Genomic DNA, 15,358 nt, shown 5'->3' with positions numbered 1-15,358 from the left:
ATCCCAGTGAAGTTGTGGATTAAAGGTCTTTGTTGTGGCGATGGATGTTGTCATTTGGATTCCATATGAGATCAGTGTAGACCCCCCCCCTGACTGAATGCTAGTCAACAGGTAGTCTCGTGAGCCAGCCAGACTGTTGTCTCCCACAAATTTTCAAATGCTTCCGTCATACAGTCTGGAGCAGTGGAAGCTCTGAAAATGATCAGTGGATAAAGCGTAATGTGACGCCTCCTCCAGACTCTACATAGCATTCAGAGATAGGGGAATAGTTGTCTGGCTATTTGAGACTAGATCCAACAGGCAGACAGAAGTCACCAGATTGAACTTAATGGGCCTACAAATGGTCAGTTATCAATGAAACCTAGGCCTGGCCTACACTATTTTATGTAGATTAATGGGCACTAGTGGTCGGTAACCGGAGAACTGGGCGCTTCTAGAGAACACGTTTTGTTTTTTTAAATCCTTGGCACTATTTTGGGGGAGAACTTGTGAATCGTGAGAATGGGAAGTGTGTGTTTGTGTGTCAAGAAAGGGTCAATGTTTTTCGTTGGTACATAGATTAGTCCAGAGTATTTGAAAAAAGGAGAACTGGATGTGCACATCCGAATGGGTTCAGTTGCAGGTTAAGAAACCTTAAGAAATAGGCTGAGGAAGAAATTATATGGCTGCTTACAAGCTGCTAAATATAATGTATTGTAGAAGTGTTATAAGTGATGGTAAAATATAAAGGTTTAAATATAAGAGCCTAGATGTCTCCACTAGGCCTAATAGCTATTGTTTTGTTAACAGCCTATCTTGTTATGGTTCGGTTTGTCCTTGAAGCAGCTACAGTATAACTATGATCTCTACCCTGTGCTCTTGGCAGAACTACCGTACTGACATGAGTGTTATTGTACTTCTCCCCATGATATTCGAGCTTGCAGATCTGCTACTTTTGATGCTTTTGTGTGACGCTGTAGTATGATCAAGTAGGGCATTACTTTATGAAAGAAAACACAAAAAGTAAGAATATGGATGTGGAGGCCGAGTGATTTTGATGAATATATTAAGTATATAAAATACATATAACCAAGTGTGCCTTACCTAGAAAAGGATTATTTAATCATTATTATTATTCTGTATGTAAGCATGACATGCAGTCAGTGTGGTCTCCCACAAGGCTTTTTATTAGAATAGGCTGTGTCCTGAGTCATGAATCAGTCACCTCCCGTCATTCTATCAACATGATCAAATGTCTGGTGGCTGCAGAGTCAGCAAGACACAAATATATAATGGGTGATAGTTCTGTGGGCCTGCGCGTCATAACGGCCAGGTCTAGGGAAGGGCCATGGGAACGTCACACAAATGGGGCCTATGGGATTTGAGCATCCTCATTAGACACCCTGACAAAGAAAAGCCTTTCAGCTAGTTAAGGTAAAATGTGCCGCCAGGCACAATATTAATAACCAGCCATTCTTTAGACCCAAACATGGAGGATGTGAACTCCATGGGACACACGATGTGATGACACTTTAAGGACCAAAAACCTGACCTTGGCCCCCACTGACGTGCAGAAAATGATATTTTTGGCCTTTGAAAAGAGTATAAATGCTTGTTGTCCAGTTGAACACTTCACTTGGTTTTGGTGACTGTACACTGAATCAAGGCACTGCAGTTTGTGAATAAATCATTGCTTTTGAAGAGTATCTTGGTCTCCGTCTCGTCTCGTAAGAAAACACTTCAAATGTGGTTATTTATGAGCTCCGATATAGGACCAAATTAGCGGCTTATGGTGACCCCGAGACGCGGACCCCTATATCCACTTGTGTGACGGAGAGAGATCTTTCCCCATCACCTGGGGGCATACGGGCTGACCAGACTGAATCAGCCGGCATAATAGTTCAAGGTAAGCGAAGCCTACTCATAAAATTCGCATTAGTGATTCATTCTGGCCTGCTCATATGACTGATTGTTCTCTGTTATAAGGTGGTGCCGGGGGAACCTGTCAACCTAGAACAACAATTTGAGGAAGTGTACCAGGACTGTTTTTCAGAAGTTATAATTTATTCCATTTTTTTAACGATCGTTTTATATATTCATACTATTTTATATTGGAATTATATTTGTTAATATTACATGGGACTCTGACACTTTCCGCTTAGCGGGGAGCCTCCGGGTTGGCTTGGCCTCTGGCTTGCTTAACTGTGGGATTTGGTCCCATGCAGCAGCATTTCTGAGCTTGCCTTGTTCTGTTTTCTACTGCACCAGGTACACCGGTGGCCGGGTCACAGATACGGCAGGGCTAAGCCAGGGGTGTGGTCCATCTCGTGAGTACAACGTATTTCTGTAGCTTCACTCGGACCGTGCCAAGTGTCAGGTGTCGCCTAGGTTTCAACTAAAAAGCCAACTTTAGTTTGTGGTGCGGGGTGTGTAGGGGTGTGTGCCCTCATACACGCATAGACTTCCAGTATTTTCTTGTCAGTGGTAACACAACCCCCTTCAGCGTTCAAGGTGTGGGATAAGGAATGTTTTGGTTGTTATAGTGTTTCTCTGTAATTTGTGGTGCGGGGTTTGTGGGGTGTTGCCCTCAGACGCGCACAGGCTCCAGTATCTTCTTATCAGTAGTAATACACCCCCTCCAACAGTTGAGGTGTGGGATAGAAGTGTTTTGGTTGTCCTTCATGTTTGGTCTATAATTTCCTGTGCATAGTATTGTGACAATTACAGTGTCCATACACGCACCGTACTGCCATTGTTTTGTATTTTTTGTGGATATACATCTCCTTTCTATTGCTCTGTGATAGCCATAGGACATTGATATAACTTTCTGTTTGTAGTGTGAGTGGTCTCGCCACACACACAAGGGAAAGCCCAGGGAGCGAGAGAAAGAGAAGTGAGTGTGTGTGTGTGTGTGTGTGTACACTCTGTCAGTTTTGTCACATTAAAGCCCAGAGAGAAAGACAGAGTGTGTGTGTGTGTGTGTGTGTGTGTGTGTGTGTGTGTGTGTGTGTGTGTGTGTGTGTGTGTGTGTGTGTGTGTGTGTGTGTGTGTGTGTGTGTGTGTGTGTGTGTGTGTGTGTGTGGACGGGCGGGTGGGTGGGCGGGCGGGCGGGCGGGCGCGTCTGAGTTGTCTATTTTCTCAACTCCATTGCTTGTGTTGTGTACTCTTTCAGTCTCTGCAAAAAAACAAGGGAAAGCCCAGAGAGCGAGAGAAAGAGAAGTAAGTGTGTGTGTGTGTGTGTGTGTACACTCTGTCAGTTTTGTCGCATTAAGGGAAAGCCCAGAGAGAAAGACAGAGTGTGTGTGTGTGTGTGTGTGTGTGTGTGTGTGTGTGTGTGTGTGTGTGTGTGTGTGTGCGTGTGCGTGTCTGAAATGTCTTATTTTCTCAACTCCAATTCTTTTCTCAAAACATTTTTGGCAGATCGAGGTCCTAAACTTGACTGAACGCCCAGACATAGTCCGTAGAGAATTAGACAAGTGTAGCTATCATGCAATATCCTGCATTCTTGTTAAGGTCAGACTCAGCACTATTACACAGCTGTGAAAAGTGGGAGTTGTCTGCCCCCCCCCCCCCCCCTTATCCTGTGGAATATAAATTGTGGTGCTGTGACAGACCGTGTTATATCAGTCGCTTTGCAAACCAGCTCAGCTTTTTGTCTAGTTTGGAAACCGGACTTTTTACAGATTTTTACTCATCTTCATTTTTAAAAGTACCAGCACAAACTGTGCCTACAAGGTAAGCAGTTTATGCTTCATATCGTTGCTGTCGGAAAGAAACGTCTTAACTCTGTGTTCTAACTTTTTTTTTTTTTTTTTGTAAATCAACGCCCTACTTGATCATACCACAGTGTCACACAAAAGCATCAAAAGTAGCAGATCCACAAGCTCGAAACGCATCGCTTCGCGACGCGTTCTGAGCTTGTAGATCTGCTACTTTTGCTGTTTTTGAATTTGAATCCTAAAAAGTAACAGTTTTGGACATAGGCCTATGAGGTTTCCACCCGACAGAGACGATATAGAAGTTTGTGTGAGGGCTTGAAAAAAAAAACATGAATTTTCTGAATTATATTACAAATAATAGTTTTAATAGGATTCAAATAAAAACATGAATAAATATTAATTGCGTATTTAATACATAAAAGCAAGCTAGGTTAGTATGTATGTATGTATGTATGCTTGATATTAAATTATTTTATTGCATCGATATATTCAGTATTTTGTCTTGTTTACAAGAACCGAGTCAGTCTGAGTGTTTTCTTTTTAGTTTTTTACTACACACAGGAGTGAAGGTGTTTTTCCATGGTCATACATACATTAGGTTATTAACCATATAAGAAATGATGGGTGAATATATTAAACCCTTGGTAATACCAGTTAAAACCAGTTCTCTCTCCTCGCCTCATCACAAGGAGGTCATGTATTGAGAGCATCTGCTTTCGGGAACATGAAACTCCCAAGGTGCCTATCTTTGTTTGGATAGACTATGATGATGATGATAATAATAAGAATAAGAATAGAATTTTGACCTGGCACAAAATGGAGGAAACCAAGGCACTTGTGTGGAAAGATTTTAAAAGCTTTAATAGTCTGGCTAATGCATGGCAAGAATTTAAAGAATTTACTCCTTCGCGTTGCGGCAACAATGCCTTCATCAGGATGACTGTAGACCGTACAATAAAGTAGACCTATTTGATCCTGCGGGGGAAATTCAGCCCGTTTTCAGCCCTCGGAACCAGAGTCTGTTCTTGCTAACGGGTTAGGGTTGCTGAGTAAGTTGTGATTCGCTATGCATGTGCGAGAGAGCGAGAAAAGAGAGAAAGGATGTGTGTGGGTGTGAGAGAGAGAGAGAAGGTCTGTGTGGGGTGTGTGGGTATGGTTTTTAGAGAGAGAGATAGAGATAGAGAGAGCATGTTTTGCCCCTTTCCCAAAAGAGAAGTTGGCTAATGTAAGATTTATACACAGCAGCCTGTCTCTTTCGCACGTCGCACACTGACTTCCTCTTCATCTTTCTCTGTGCTTCGTGTTGGTAGCTTAAGAACCACATTGATAATTTTTTCTTACTTTTCATACAAGCGTAAACCATTTTAAGATTTACACCATCTGTCTCCACCATTTCCTTGCCAAACAGGGTCATGTCCCTGCCAAAACAGCTCAGTAAAACCTGGTGGGATCCGGCTTAAACCAGATTCCAGCAGATGTTGGACCAAAAATAATAAGATCTAACAGGATGCAGGGATGAGTCATTGTGACAGAATGTGACACCCCCAAGGTTGTACAACCCAAATCGCTTTGCCAAATCAAAGGATTGATTGTAATGGATTAATTGCATGTATCATGTGCCAAGAGGTAGGCCCTCATGAAAGTATACAAATAAATAAATGCTACAATATCCAAAATACTAACTGTACAGCCCTGTTATAAAATTCCATGTCTGATAATCATCTGGTAAAACTGGAGTTAAAAGGAGAGGTGCCCCCTCCCCCACAAATGCTCATACTTCATGTGAGAATGACTGTCAATCAGGGTTTTCATACCCCATACTGTTTGCCTTTAACCGCATTCAAAAAGGGCTTTTTTTCATACAAATATTTTTAAAATCATATACCGCAACATCCAGTCAGTCCCAAATTAGAATTTGCATGTTGAGGGGCCCGTATAGAGCACACCTCCAAAATCTGACTTGAATTCTACTAATTGAAGGTGCCACCATTGTGAACAGATGCACCATCTGTTGTACAAATTCTATTTCCCCCCTCAGCTTGTTTCGTGTCCTGGTGGCTGCACCCCATGACTGACACAGCCCTGGGTTGGCAACCAGGCCTGGTGGAGATCTGTGCTCAGAGTGCACTTTCCTAGTTACATAGTATGTATCCAAGAGAGGGAAAGGCATTGCATTGGCCTATTTCCAGTTTAGTCAGAAGTGGTATACGTTTTAAAGTTGTACATACAATACATATTATTGTTTTTGTTCTATAGACCAAAGACCATAGCTGTCCAGACTCCAGGTCATTTGTCAGAGCTGGGGGCCTGCAAAACCTATCCTGTGTGGGAGCAACAGAGGACTGTCCATGGAATGATTATATCACCATGCCATGCTGATAACATCAAATCTAGGCCAAAGAGTAACTCCCGATTTGTGAGCTGGCACCCCGTGTTTGGTTGTAAACCTGCAGGAGACCACAAAGTGTTGTGCCACTTGGCTATATAGCGGAGACCAAGAAACAGTCACCATTCTGGGCCATGCTGATGACATCACATCTAGGCCAAAGAATACCCCTCGACTGACACAGAAAGGACATTTACACCCATCATCAATCCCTACCAGCTTTGTTGAAATTCCAAGGTTGACCGCCCAGGAAAGGTTTACTACAAAAGTTTCTCGTTCATCTATTGGGTCTTCCCCACTGCTGGTGTCTAACCCCATGGGTACGCCTCAAGGAATCACATCTTTATTAGAAGCGGAAAATGTCAATGGTCATCTCCCACCTAGTTCAATGAGAGCCAGCAAACCAGTACACTTTCCCCATCGTCTTCTTGGCGCAAAAAGTGTTTTCAGTCCAGTACACGAACCATAAGTAAAGCTATTCCAACTCTCAATCTTCAACTGACAAGGTGGCTCATCCTCTCTCAGATGCTCAAATAATTTAACTTGTTAAAGAAAAGAAAAGATAGCAGAGTCTAGAACATTAAATCAGAGTAAGGGGATATCCCCCTTACTCAGAATGTCAAATCGCCTGTGATTGAGAAGTCTTCTACAGTTGACAGTGAAGGGCATGAAGAGGATGAAGAGGTCCAAAAAATGTCATCACCCTGAAGATCTCATACCTACAGGGGGAATTGTCGGACACCCAAACTAAATCAGACCGACAATATCATCATTTTACAGACGCCGAAAGTCCCCAAACTGGTCATGGATCCACCCATCCAAAGAGAGGGCCTTTTAGAACTATGCATCCATCCATATTATGTTGATACTGAAGATCGTTTTGAGAGACAGCCGTGCCCTGAGTGTGTGAGAGAGAGAGCGTTGCAGCTAATAAAAAAGGACACCAATTATAATATCTCCTCCATACACAGAGTTGATTGCAGCCCAGCAGTAATCAATACAGTGAGCTTCCCACAACACAATGAGACGCAAGATGGACAAATAAACCGTCGACAGCGTGAGGAATCGATGGTGGATGAATCTCTATCATCTGTGTATGCAAATGCAGATTATGGTTATGACTGTTACAATGAAACAGAAGATGAGGTGGAGGATGATGATGATGACTGGGTGGTCTTTCCTGTGGCAATATCAAGCCTCAGATTTGAACCCACGGATGAAAGCCATGTCAGCACAGAAAGTGTCGAGCATGGAGAGGAACAAAGACAAGCTAGCAGAATGAGAATTCTATCTCCTACTGAACTACGTGACTCAAAATCTGCGCCAGCCTCTGCTTCTAACCAGATGGAAGTGTCTGAGAAGCACTCTAATACTCGAACGGCAACGGCCAATGTACAAGACCGAAACAGGAGCCAACTTTCATGTAGAACGGCACCTCAGATAAGTTCACAGCACAGTGCTGCAATAGAGCTCAGCTCGGATGACTCTGATTGTCATGATGACAGAGGAGCGGTGAAGAGAGAAAAACCTTCGAAGAGAAAAAGCGTGGTCCCTGACTACTCTAAATCAAAGGCTAAAAGTGACCAACACCTCAACCAGCCAGCTGATTGCCAAAATACGGGATTCACCTCACCTGAAATTGAGAGGGAACCATGTACACTTCAGAGAAGTCCACAGTCCAATTCTTCTGAAACTGAAGATAGCTCTGATTACTCATTGTCCCCACTACAACAAAATCGCTTAACAGTTTCTAATCAGGGCTGGGAACATAGATCAAGTCCAAGCCCTTTATATAGGTCAACATCTGAGAGTGGTGATAACGGTGATGCTGCGGCGAGTCATCTACACAGGAGCATGTCACATCAACCTGAATTAAAGAGACGAAAGAGGATACATGAGTCCATTTTAGAGAAGAGACTTAGGAATGACTCAGGAGGACACCTTCCCACATCTAGGGATAGTTCATCCTCAAGGCGTTCTTTTAAGTCCAGAGGGTCATCCTTCTCAAAAGAACTTCCTTCTATATACAGTGGAAATTCAGATTCAGCAAAAGAAAGGCCTTTCATTTCCATAAAAAGTTCAGCTTCTACAAAAGAAGGTGTTTCTAAATCCAGAGATCCGGGCCTACCAACCTCCAGAAACAGTTGGGAGAATCATCAGCTGAGTCATCTGCACGAGAGCATTTCACATCAACCTGAATTAGAGAGAAAAAAGAGGATACATGAGTCCATTTTAGAGAAGAATGACTCAGGAAGACACCTTCCTGAAACTAGGGATAGTTCATCCTCAAGACGTTCTTTTAAGTCCAGAGTGTCATCCTTCTCAAAAGAATGTCCTTCTACATACAGCGGAAATTCTGATTCAGCAAAAGAAAAGCCTTTCATTTCCAGAAAAAGTTCAGATTCCACAAAAGAAAGTGTTTCTAAATCCATAAAGGGCCTGCCGACCTCCAGAAACAGTTTGGAGGATATCTCCAGGGAAGGCCAGTCTACTATCGGCCAGTCTCATTCTGCCTCCACAATGTCATCTTCTCCAACTTCAGGGAGGAAAAAAATGACAAGCAATTGGCTTTCCTCTTATATCCCGACCAAGATAAGAGCAAGAGGCAAGAGGACCACTGTGGAAACAGATGAAGAGGAGCAAAGGACTAGTCCTACACATTCCAAATCTACGCAGTTGAAAGACCGTTATAATGATAAGAAAACTAGACCTCCCAGACAGAGACACAACTCTCGTGAATCTGCTCACCCTCTGAGGAAGAAGAGCATGGATGAGGCCAAGGAAGAGACCCAACGGAAGTCAACCCCCATACATCCGATCTCACGTGAACAAAGTACGCCTCTTTTAGTTTTATTGTTCATAGCAATCTATGAATGACAAAAAAGCATGTAGTTTGTTTTTAATATATCATTGCTGTTGGGCAGAAACCTCTTATCTCCATATTTTAACTTGTTGTGTTTTTCCGCAAATAAATGCCCTACTTGATCATACTGCAGCGTCACGCAAAGGCATCAAAAGTAGCAGATCTACAACCTCGACTTTTGATGCGTTTGAATTTGAATCGTGAAAAGTAACAGTTTTGGACATATGAGGTTTCCACCCGACAGAGACGATATGGAGTTTTAAAGGGGGTGTCTGTCTGACTATCTGTCTTATTACAGATAGCTCGAAGAGTTTTGCAGGTTACAAGTGGCCACAGCAGAATATGCCAAAGAGGTATGAGGAGTAATTATTTTTCTTGCACTCTCACGCAAGTGATCTAATCAAACAACCGAACCAACGGTGCCAGTTTCAGGTGCTGATGTAACCCCTTCCTTTGCTTTATTCCCTCCTCTTTGTGTCGTAGGTTGACGCCACAGTACGCTGGGAGTGACGGAGCTACTGAAATTGGTCGTGATTGTGATTGTGATTGGTCGAAAAAGACACCTTCCGGGGACAGAATATACAACAGACGTCCCGCCATATAGACTTTTTTTTTCTACTTGTACACTATACTGTACAATTATAACGATTATTTGTAATGCCTATTATGAAAAATGATATACAGCTTTTTATATGTATTAACCAGCTCAGTGACATTGTGGTTAGCATGTCCGCCCTGAGGCGGGGAGGTCGAGCAAGCCCCCAGAACCGAGAGGGAGCAGTGAAGCGCATTGGACATGCTGGCCGTTCGTAGGTACTGCAGCTTATTACGGATGGGGCCAGACACATGAACAAGCGAATGGGCTCGCAAAATACGTCACAGAGGCCCCAAATAGGCCCCGCCCGTTGCGCTGGGTGAGCAACTACATACAAGTGAATGGGCGGAGATTTCCGGTGCCCTCTCTATAATTTTTTACGAGGTTAAGTCATACAGATGACTATAAAAATGATACCCAATGCCTCCCTGTTTGGCCCTCAGTATCAAGTGTTGGATCGAGGGTCATGTCCAGGGCATACCTCCACATCAAGCTGCCTTAAGCTAAGGAAACAGGAGATAAGCTCTTGACCTATGGGTCACATCATGCTATTATGGATTTGAGTACACACGACATTATATTTTTTCTACTCGTGCACTATACTGTAATACTATTAGTCTGATTGTGTGTAATGAATATTATGTACAATGACATTGTACAGCTTTATATAGATGGGTGGCAAATTAAAGGAAAAACCTGAATTACGTTCTCGGGTGGCACAGGGGTAAAGTTAGCCTGGTTCCAGACCATAGACCCCGCCCACTCTCTGAGTGGATTGCCTCTCTTGGTCTGGTGGTGTAATGTGAACCTATTGTCCAATGAGAGTCGGAGGTGGGGGTGGGGATCCCTTGTGATTGGTTTAGGGAATATCTAAACCAATTCTAATTGGTTTAGGGAAATTCGAATCCCCTCCCCCTTGTAATCGCCTACACTGGAGCCAATGTCAGACTGAAGCTCCACGCAGCTTCAGTCTGATAATCAGGCTATGTATGCCCACCACCAAAGAGGCTTTCTAAGCTATATAGCTCACCATGTTTAGCTGATTGTCTCATCAATGCATGTTGTCCATTGAGAGATTTGATACTATAGCTTTGAAGTATTCCACAGGTTTTTCCTTTAAGTGCCTATGGGCTGCCTCCAAGTGTTGCTGCAGTTGTGATGGCTTCATTGATCCGTTTGACAGCACTATCATCTGTGTTGTGTCAATTAAAGGTTTTTTGTTTGCTTTTTTTGGTGTGCTTTTTTAAATTTATCTTTGCCAATAATACATTGGATTCATGTTGATGTGTATTTTCAGAAATTTTACTTTTTTTAACGCAAAACAACAAAACTATTTGTCGGGCCCCCTCTAGTAACTCTGAGGACCCACTAGGCGTTACAGACCCAGTGTTGAAGACCCATGACCCCCCCCCCCCCCCCCCCCCCAATCATGTGGGGATCCCCCTGGGGGTCCCGACCCACAGGTTGAGAACCACTGAAACCTACAGTGCGACATTACGTCACGCAGCTCAAGGCGGAGCTTATTAGTTTTGAACAGACCGGGGAGGCAGAGAAACTAACGTTTGTCGGCTGAGCGAACATTTATTTACAAACAGGTTGCTTCCATGCTTCTACTCTGCTAGATAACAGGTACGTTTAATTAGTTTATGGAATTAAAATATTATCCAACTTGTTAGTATCGTAAACGTGCAGTTGGCGTGTATTAGCCATGGATCACACGACGCTCGTCCGTCACGAGCGTCATGGCGGAACTTCAACCTGGTTTTTGCACTTTCTCCTTTTACAACCTGTACATCTACATAAACGTTCAGATTTTAAATATAAAGTGCTTACTCTATGGCCACGGATGTTACAAGTCTACTCGGGCACTCAGCAATACCCGTATAGTCTGTATTGTTCAATAAAAAGCATTTGAATTCAATTGGTGGCCATTTTCTCCGTATTTCCGTACGCTTTCAACTACTTGACCTTATTGGTTGGGAGAAGTACTGCACACTGTTACATTATAACTCTATGACAAAATGGCCACCAATCGGATTAAAATGCTTTTTATTGAACAATCCGGAATATACGGGTACTTACACCGGCCCGAAGTGAATTGTAACATCCGTGGCCATGGGGTAACCACTTTATATTTGAAATCTGAACGTTAATGTAGATGTAGGGCTGTAAATGGAAAACGTGCAAACACCAGGTTGAAGTTTCGTCAATGCAGGGGGTGATACAGTGACTCGCTCTGGTTCTAAAGTTTATAAATGTTTCGTCGTAAGACTGTGTTGCATGCCCAAACATCACTGATCTACAAGCTCACAGTGACGCATTGTGAGCTTTTAGATCAGTTTTTTTGGGCCGTGCAACACAGTCTTAGACATGGCATTAGCATATTCATTTGCATGATGTCATTGTTTATTTCAGGTATAAATCAGACCACATCAGTGAGAGTTAATGTTGACCTCATTTGTTTTGACTGTAATGAATTATTATTATTATTATATCTATGAATTTTGTTTTGAACCTACAGTACAAAGTAAAATCGTTTAATTAAGGGAAAGAGAGTACAATTGGTACCAATGGAATGAATGGATCCTTAAGACAGTTAAATTAACACTGAGAATTTTAGTGTGCAGACAGATTTGGTAATCCGTTTTTTTAACTTAGTTTTTTGCAGACAGTAGCTAACAAAAGCAGGTAATGTTTATCAGTGGTTCTCAAAGTGGGCTCAGGGACCCCCAGGGCCAGGGGTCATTGGGGGGTTTCCAGGTGGTCCCTAGCTAAATGAGGTTATATAGCATCAAAATCAGTTAATTAAGTTGTCCATCGGACCCACTGGACGAAAGCTAGGCTCTCAAGAATATTCGACAATAGAGGATATGCGTGTGACATCATCATCAAACCCGGAAGTTATGCAGGAATGCCTACTGAGTGTCAAAAAAATACTTTCTGGCCTTGACAGCCCATGCATCCAAACAGAAAAGTCATATCTAATTGCATTAAACAACATTAAGCAATGTTAAACTCATTTTGCATGTTTCTTTGCCACTCGATTTGCCACTCGATGTGCCATTCACTTTAAGCATGCGCATATCCTCTATATCGATCCCAACTGAAACATGTCACCAGTCATCTGTAACACTTGTACATATGTTTTGGTCATGCAATTAATTCTCTGAGCACATATTGGACTGAGATTTTGAATACTCTTATATAATTAACTGGGACACTCATTGAGCCTAACGCCATTACTGCACTGTTTGGTATTTCCCAACTGCCTCTGTCTAGATTTCAAGCAGATTTGATAGCCTTTGTAACACTGCTGGCAAGACGCCTGATTGATCGATTGATTGATGTACTTTATTTAGTAAGACATGAGAACAGTACATGCCAGTACATAACAGTACATGGAAGTACAAATTAACATTTCACAATACACGGTCTACTAAACTGGAAAGCTCATTAAGCACTAAGCTTGTTTAAGATGAGATCCCCATGCATACATGATGACATATAAGAGACAGACAGATATACATGCTACTATACTAGAATGTCATACAATCAGTTTACAGGTTACTGATACTAATACTTATGAGATGGAAACCGCCAAGTCCACCTTCCCATACTCAATGGATAAGAGACACTTTTACTAACGTACAACTTGAGAAAATCAGATCCACATTGAGAGGCTCTGACGCTGTGTGTGTGTGTGTGTGTGTGTGTGTGTGTGTGTGTGTGTGTGTGTGTGTGTGTGTGTGTGTGTGTGTGTGTGTGTGTGTGTGTGTGTGTGTGTGTGTGTGTGTGTGTGTGTGTGTGCGTGTGCGCGCGAGTATTTGTATTTGGGTTCATTTTTGTTTCGGGATGGATTGTTTTATTGTTTCTCTTGTTGCTGTGCTGTTGTTGCTTTCTCTTGGTTTTTGTTTTGTTTTTTCGTTCCCTTTGTTGTGGTTCCTTCAATGTGAAGGCCTGTACGTATTTTCCCTTTCCCCCTAAGGCACATATCATGAACCGAATACCACTGAACCTGTTATTAATGTGCAGAAAAAACAATAAAACAAAGTTTAAAAATCAAATCAGTTCAACCACTTAAACCCTATAAATTGCCTATTTGAAAATGGCAGATCTACAAGCTCACAGTGCATCGCATGGTGATGCGTTGTGAGGGTGTAGATCAGCTATTAAAAAAACAAAAAAACAGTATAAACAAAATGTGTGGAATATTTTTGAAACCCTTTTGTAAATCTTGAGTCCTTGAGGCCAAGCAATACTAATTAGGGGGTCCTTGACATGAACATGTTTGAGAACCACTGATTTGTATAACATGAGTTCATTAATCAGTTCTGCATTGTGAAACACTTTGCCAAGTTCATCAGAAGAACTGAATGAATTATGAGAAGGGGGCACGGCACGGTGGCGCGAATTATGAGCAATCTGATGAGTTAACATTACATTTTGAATTACTGACGCACAAATAATGTCTTAAAATATTTCTACTATCACAGATTCTGAAAGAAACATCTGGCTGGCAGTGAGCACCATAGTGCAGCAGATAACCAAAACAATCGTTCAGTTTGTGATAAAAGCATGAAATTTGGTACACTTATAGCCAAAGGCATTCCAAAAAGAATTGGATATGGAGGCATCATGAATTTGATGACCGCCAGCAACAACTGTTTTCTTATGGGTGATGGATATAATATGATATTTCAGACTTATTTACCGTACATAGTACTTGGTAAATGTCTTTTGGATAATTGAAAATTGTGATTGAATATTCATTTTTCAAGATGGCAGCCGTCACTTGTACGACATCATTGTGTGATATGGGTGATCTCGGTCTCAAATCATTTTTTATGATGCAGAATTCAAATTTGGAACTTTGGAATTGGCCAGAAGCTTCCTTCTACCTCACAACTGAATATGACCACTGTTTCTTTCAAGATGGCAGCCATATGGCCAAAATCTAAATTGCAAGAAAATAGAGCTATTATCTATTTTATTGGAATTAGAATGTTGATCCAATAAACTCAAAAATCCTTATATCTGCAAAATGAAAACAACTGAACCATTCGATGAATGGATATGTAAGAGTGGATGTTGAAGCACAGCCAGGGCACACTGGTGACGCCACTGATGCGGGTTCAGTGCCAGCTAAATACACTCTGCTTAATAATGCCATATTTTCTGTAATTAATGTGCTGGTTGTGGTGATAGTTTAGTGTCCTAAATGCTATCTTGTTAGCCCCACATCTACTTAATAGTTTACATATTAAGATGTAGTTAGATAGCCACACCTGAATGGACAGGATGTGCCAGCGCGGGACAGCCGAGCCAAGGGTAACAGGGCTTTATATGACTTTCATATTGTTACCCGGATGGTGTACAGATCGCACAGGAATTAAATGGTACTGGATGAACGATCGGGCTAGGTGTAGGGCAATTTTCTTTAGTTGTATCCCATGCTTGAATGTGTTTCCCTGTAGTAAGGTGCTAAAAGTAGTAGGTCTCTATAATAGTGCCAGAAAGGCTAACTAAGAAGGTCTTGAAGATAATGGCCAGGGACATGCAGCATCAACCTCTGGTGTTGTGTTTGCTGAGTTGATGCTTTACATAAAAGAGACCAGACAACATGATGGTGTTAAGCTCAAGCGGGCACCAGACACAGCAGCTTTTGTCAGACACAGTACTGCACAGGAGACACCAGTTCCATTATACATACGACTGATGTTGCATGCCCACACACGTAAAAGGGAACTTGTAGATAAAATGGCACATCTGGGCTTGAGCGTATCCTATGATCGTGTTTTTCAGCTCTCAATTCAGAT

At 42.2% G+C, this 15,358-nt stretch overlaps 2 long non-coding RNA genes across 2 annotated transcripts; one reads left to right on the top strand and one right to left on the bottom strand.

Moving 5' to 3' along the window:
- Positions 1-6,138: 6,138 nt before the first annotated feature.
- LOC311043720 lies at positions 6,139-8,387 on the bottom strand. The gene is made up of 2 exons (XR_014600631.1): positions 8,279-8,387; positions 6,139-7,951 (listed from the first exon to the last, which is right to left on the bottom strand). It is a non-coding gene; the product is annotated as an uncharacterized lncRNA (long non-coding RNA).
- Positions 7,965-10,702, top strand: LOC311043719. The gene is made up of 3 exons (XR_014600630.1): positions 7,965-8,917; positions 9,246-9,300; positions 9,431-10,702. It is a non-coding gene; the product is annotated as an uncharacterized lncRNA (long non-coding RNA).
- The last annotated feature ends 4,656 nt before the right edge of the window (positions 10,703-15,358 follow it).

Source organism: Gymnoscopelus microlampas, assembly GCF_963454915.1.
Source record: "Gymnoscopelus microlampas genome assembly, chromosome: 4".
Taxonomy (NCBI): Eukaryota; Metazoa; Chordata; class Actinopteri; order Myctophiformes; family Myctophidae; genus Gymnoscopelus; species Gymnoscopelus microlampas.
Note: the sequence above shows the minus strand (reverse complement) of the source record. Positions and strands in the feature narration are given on the sequence as shown.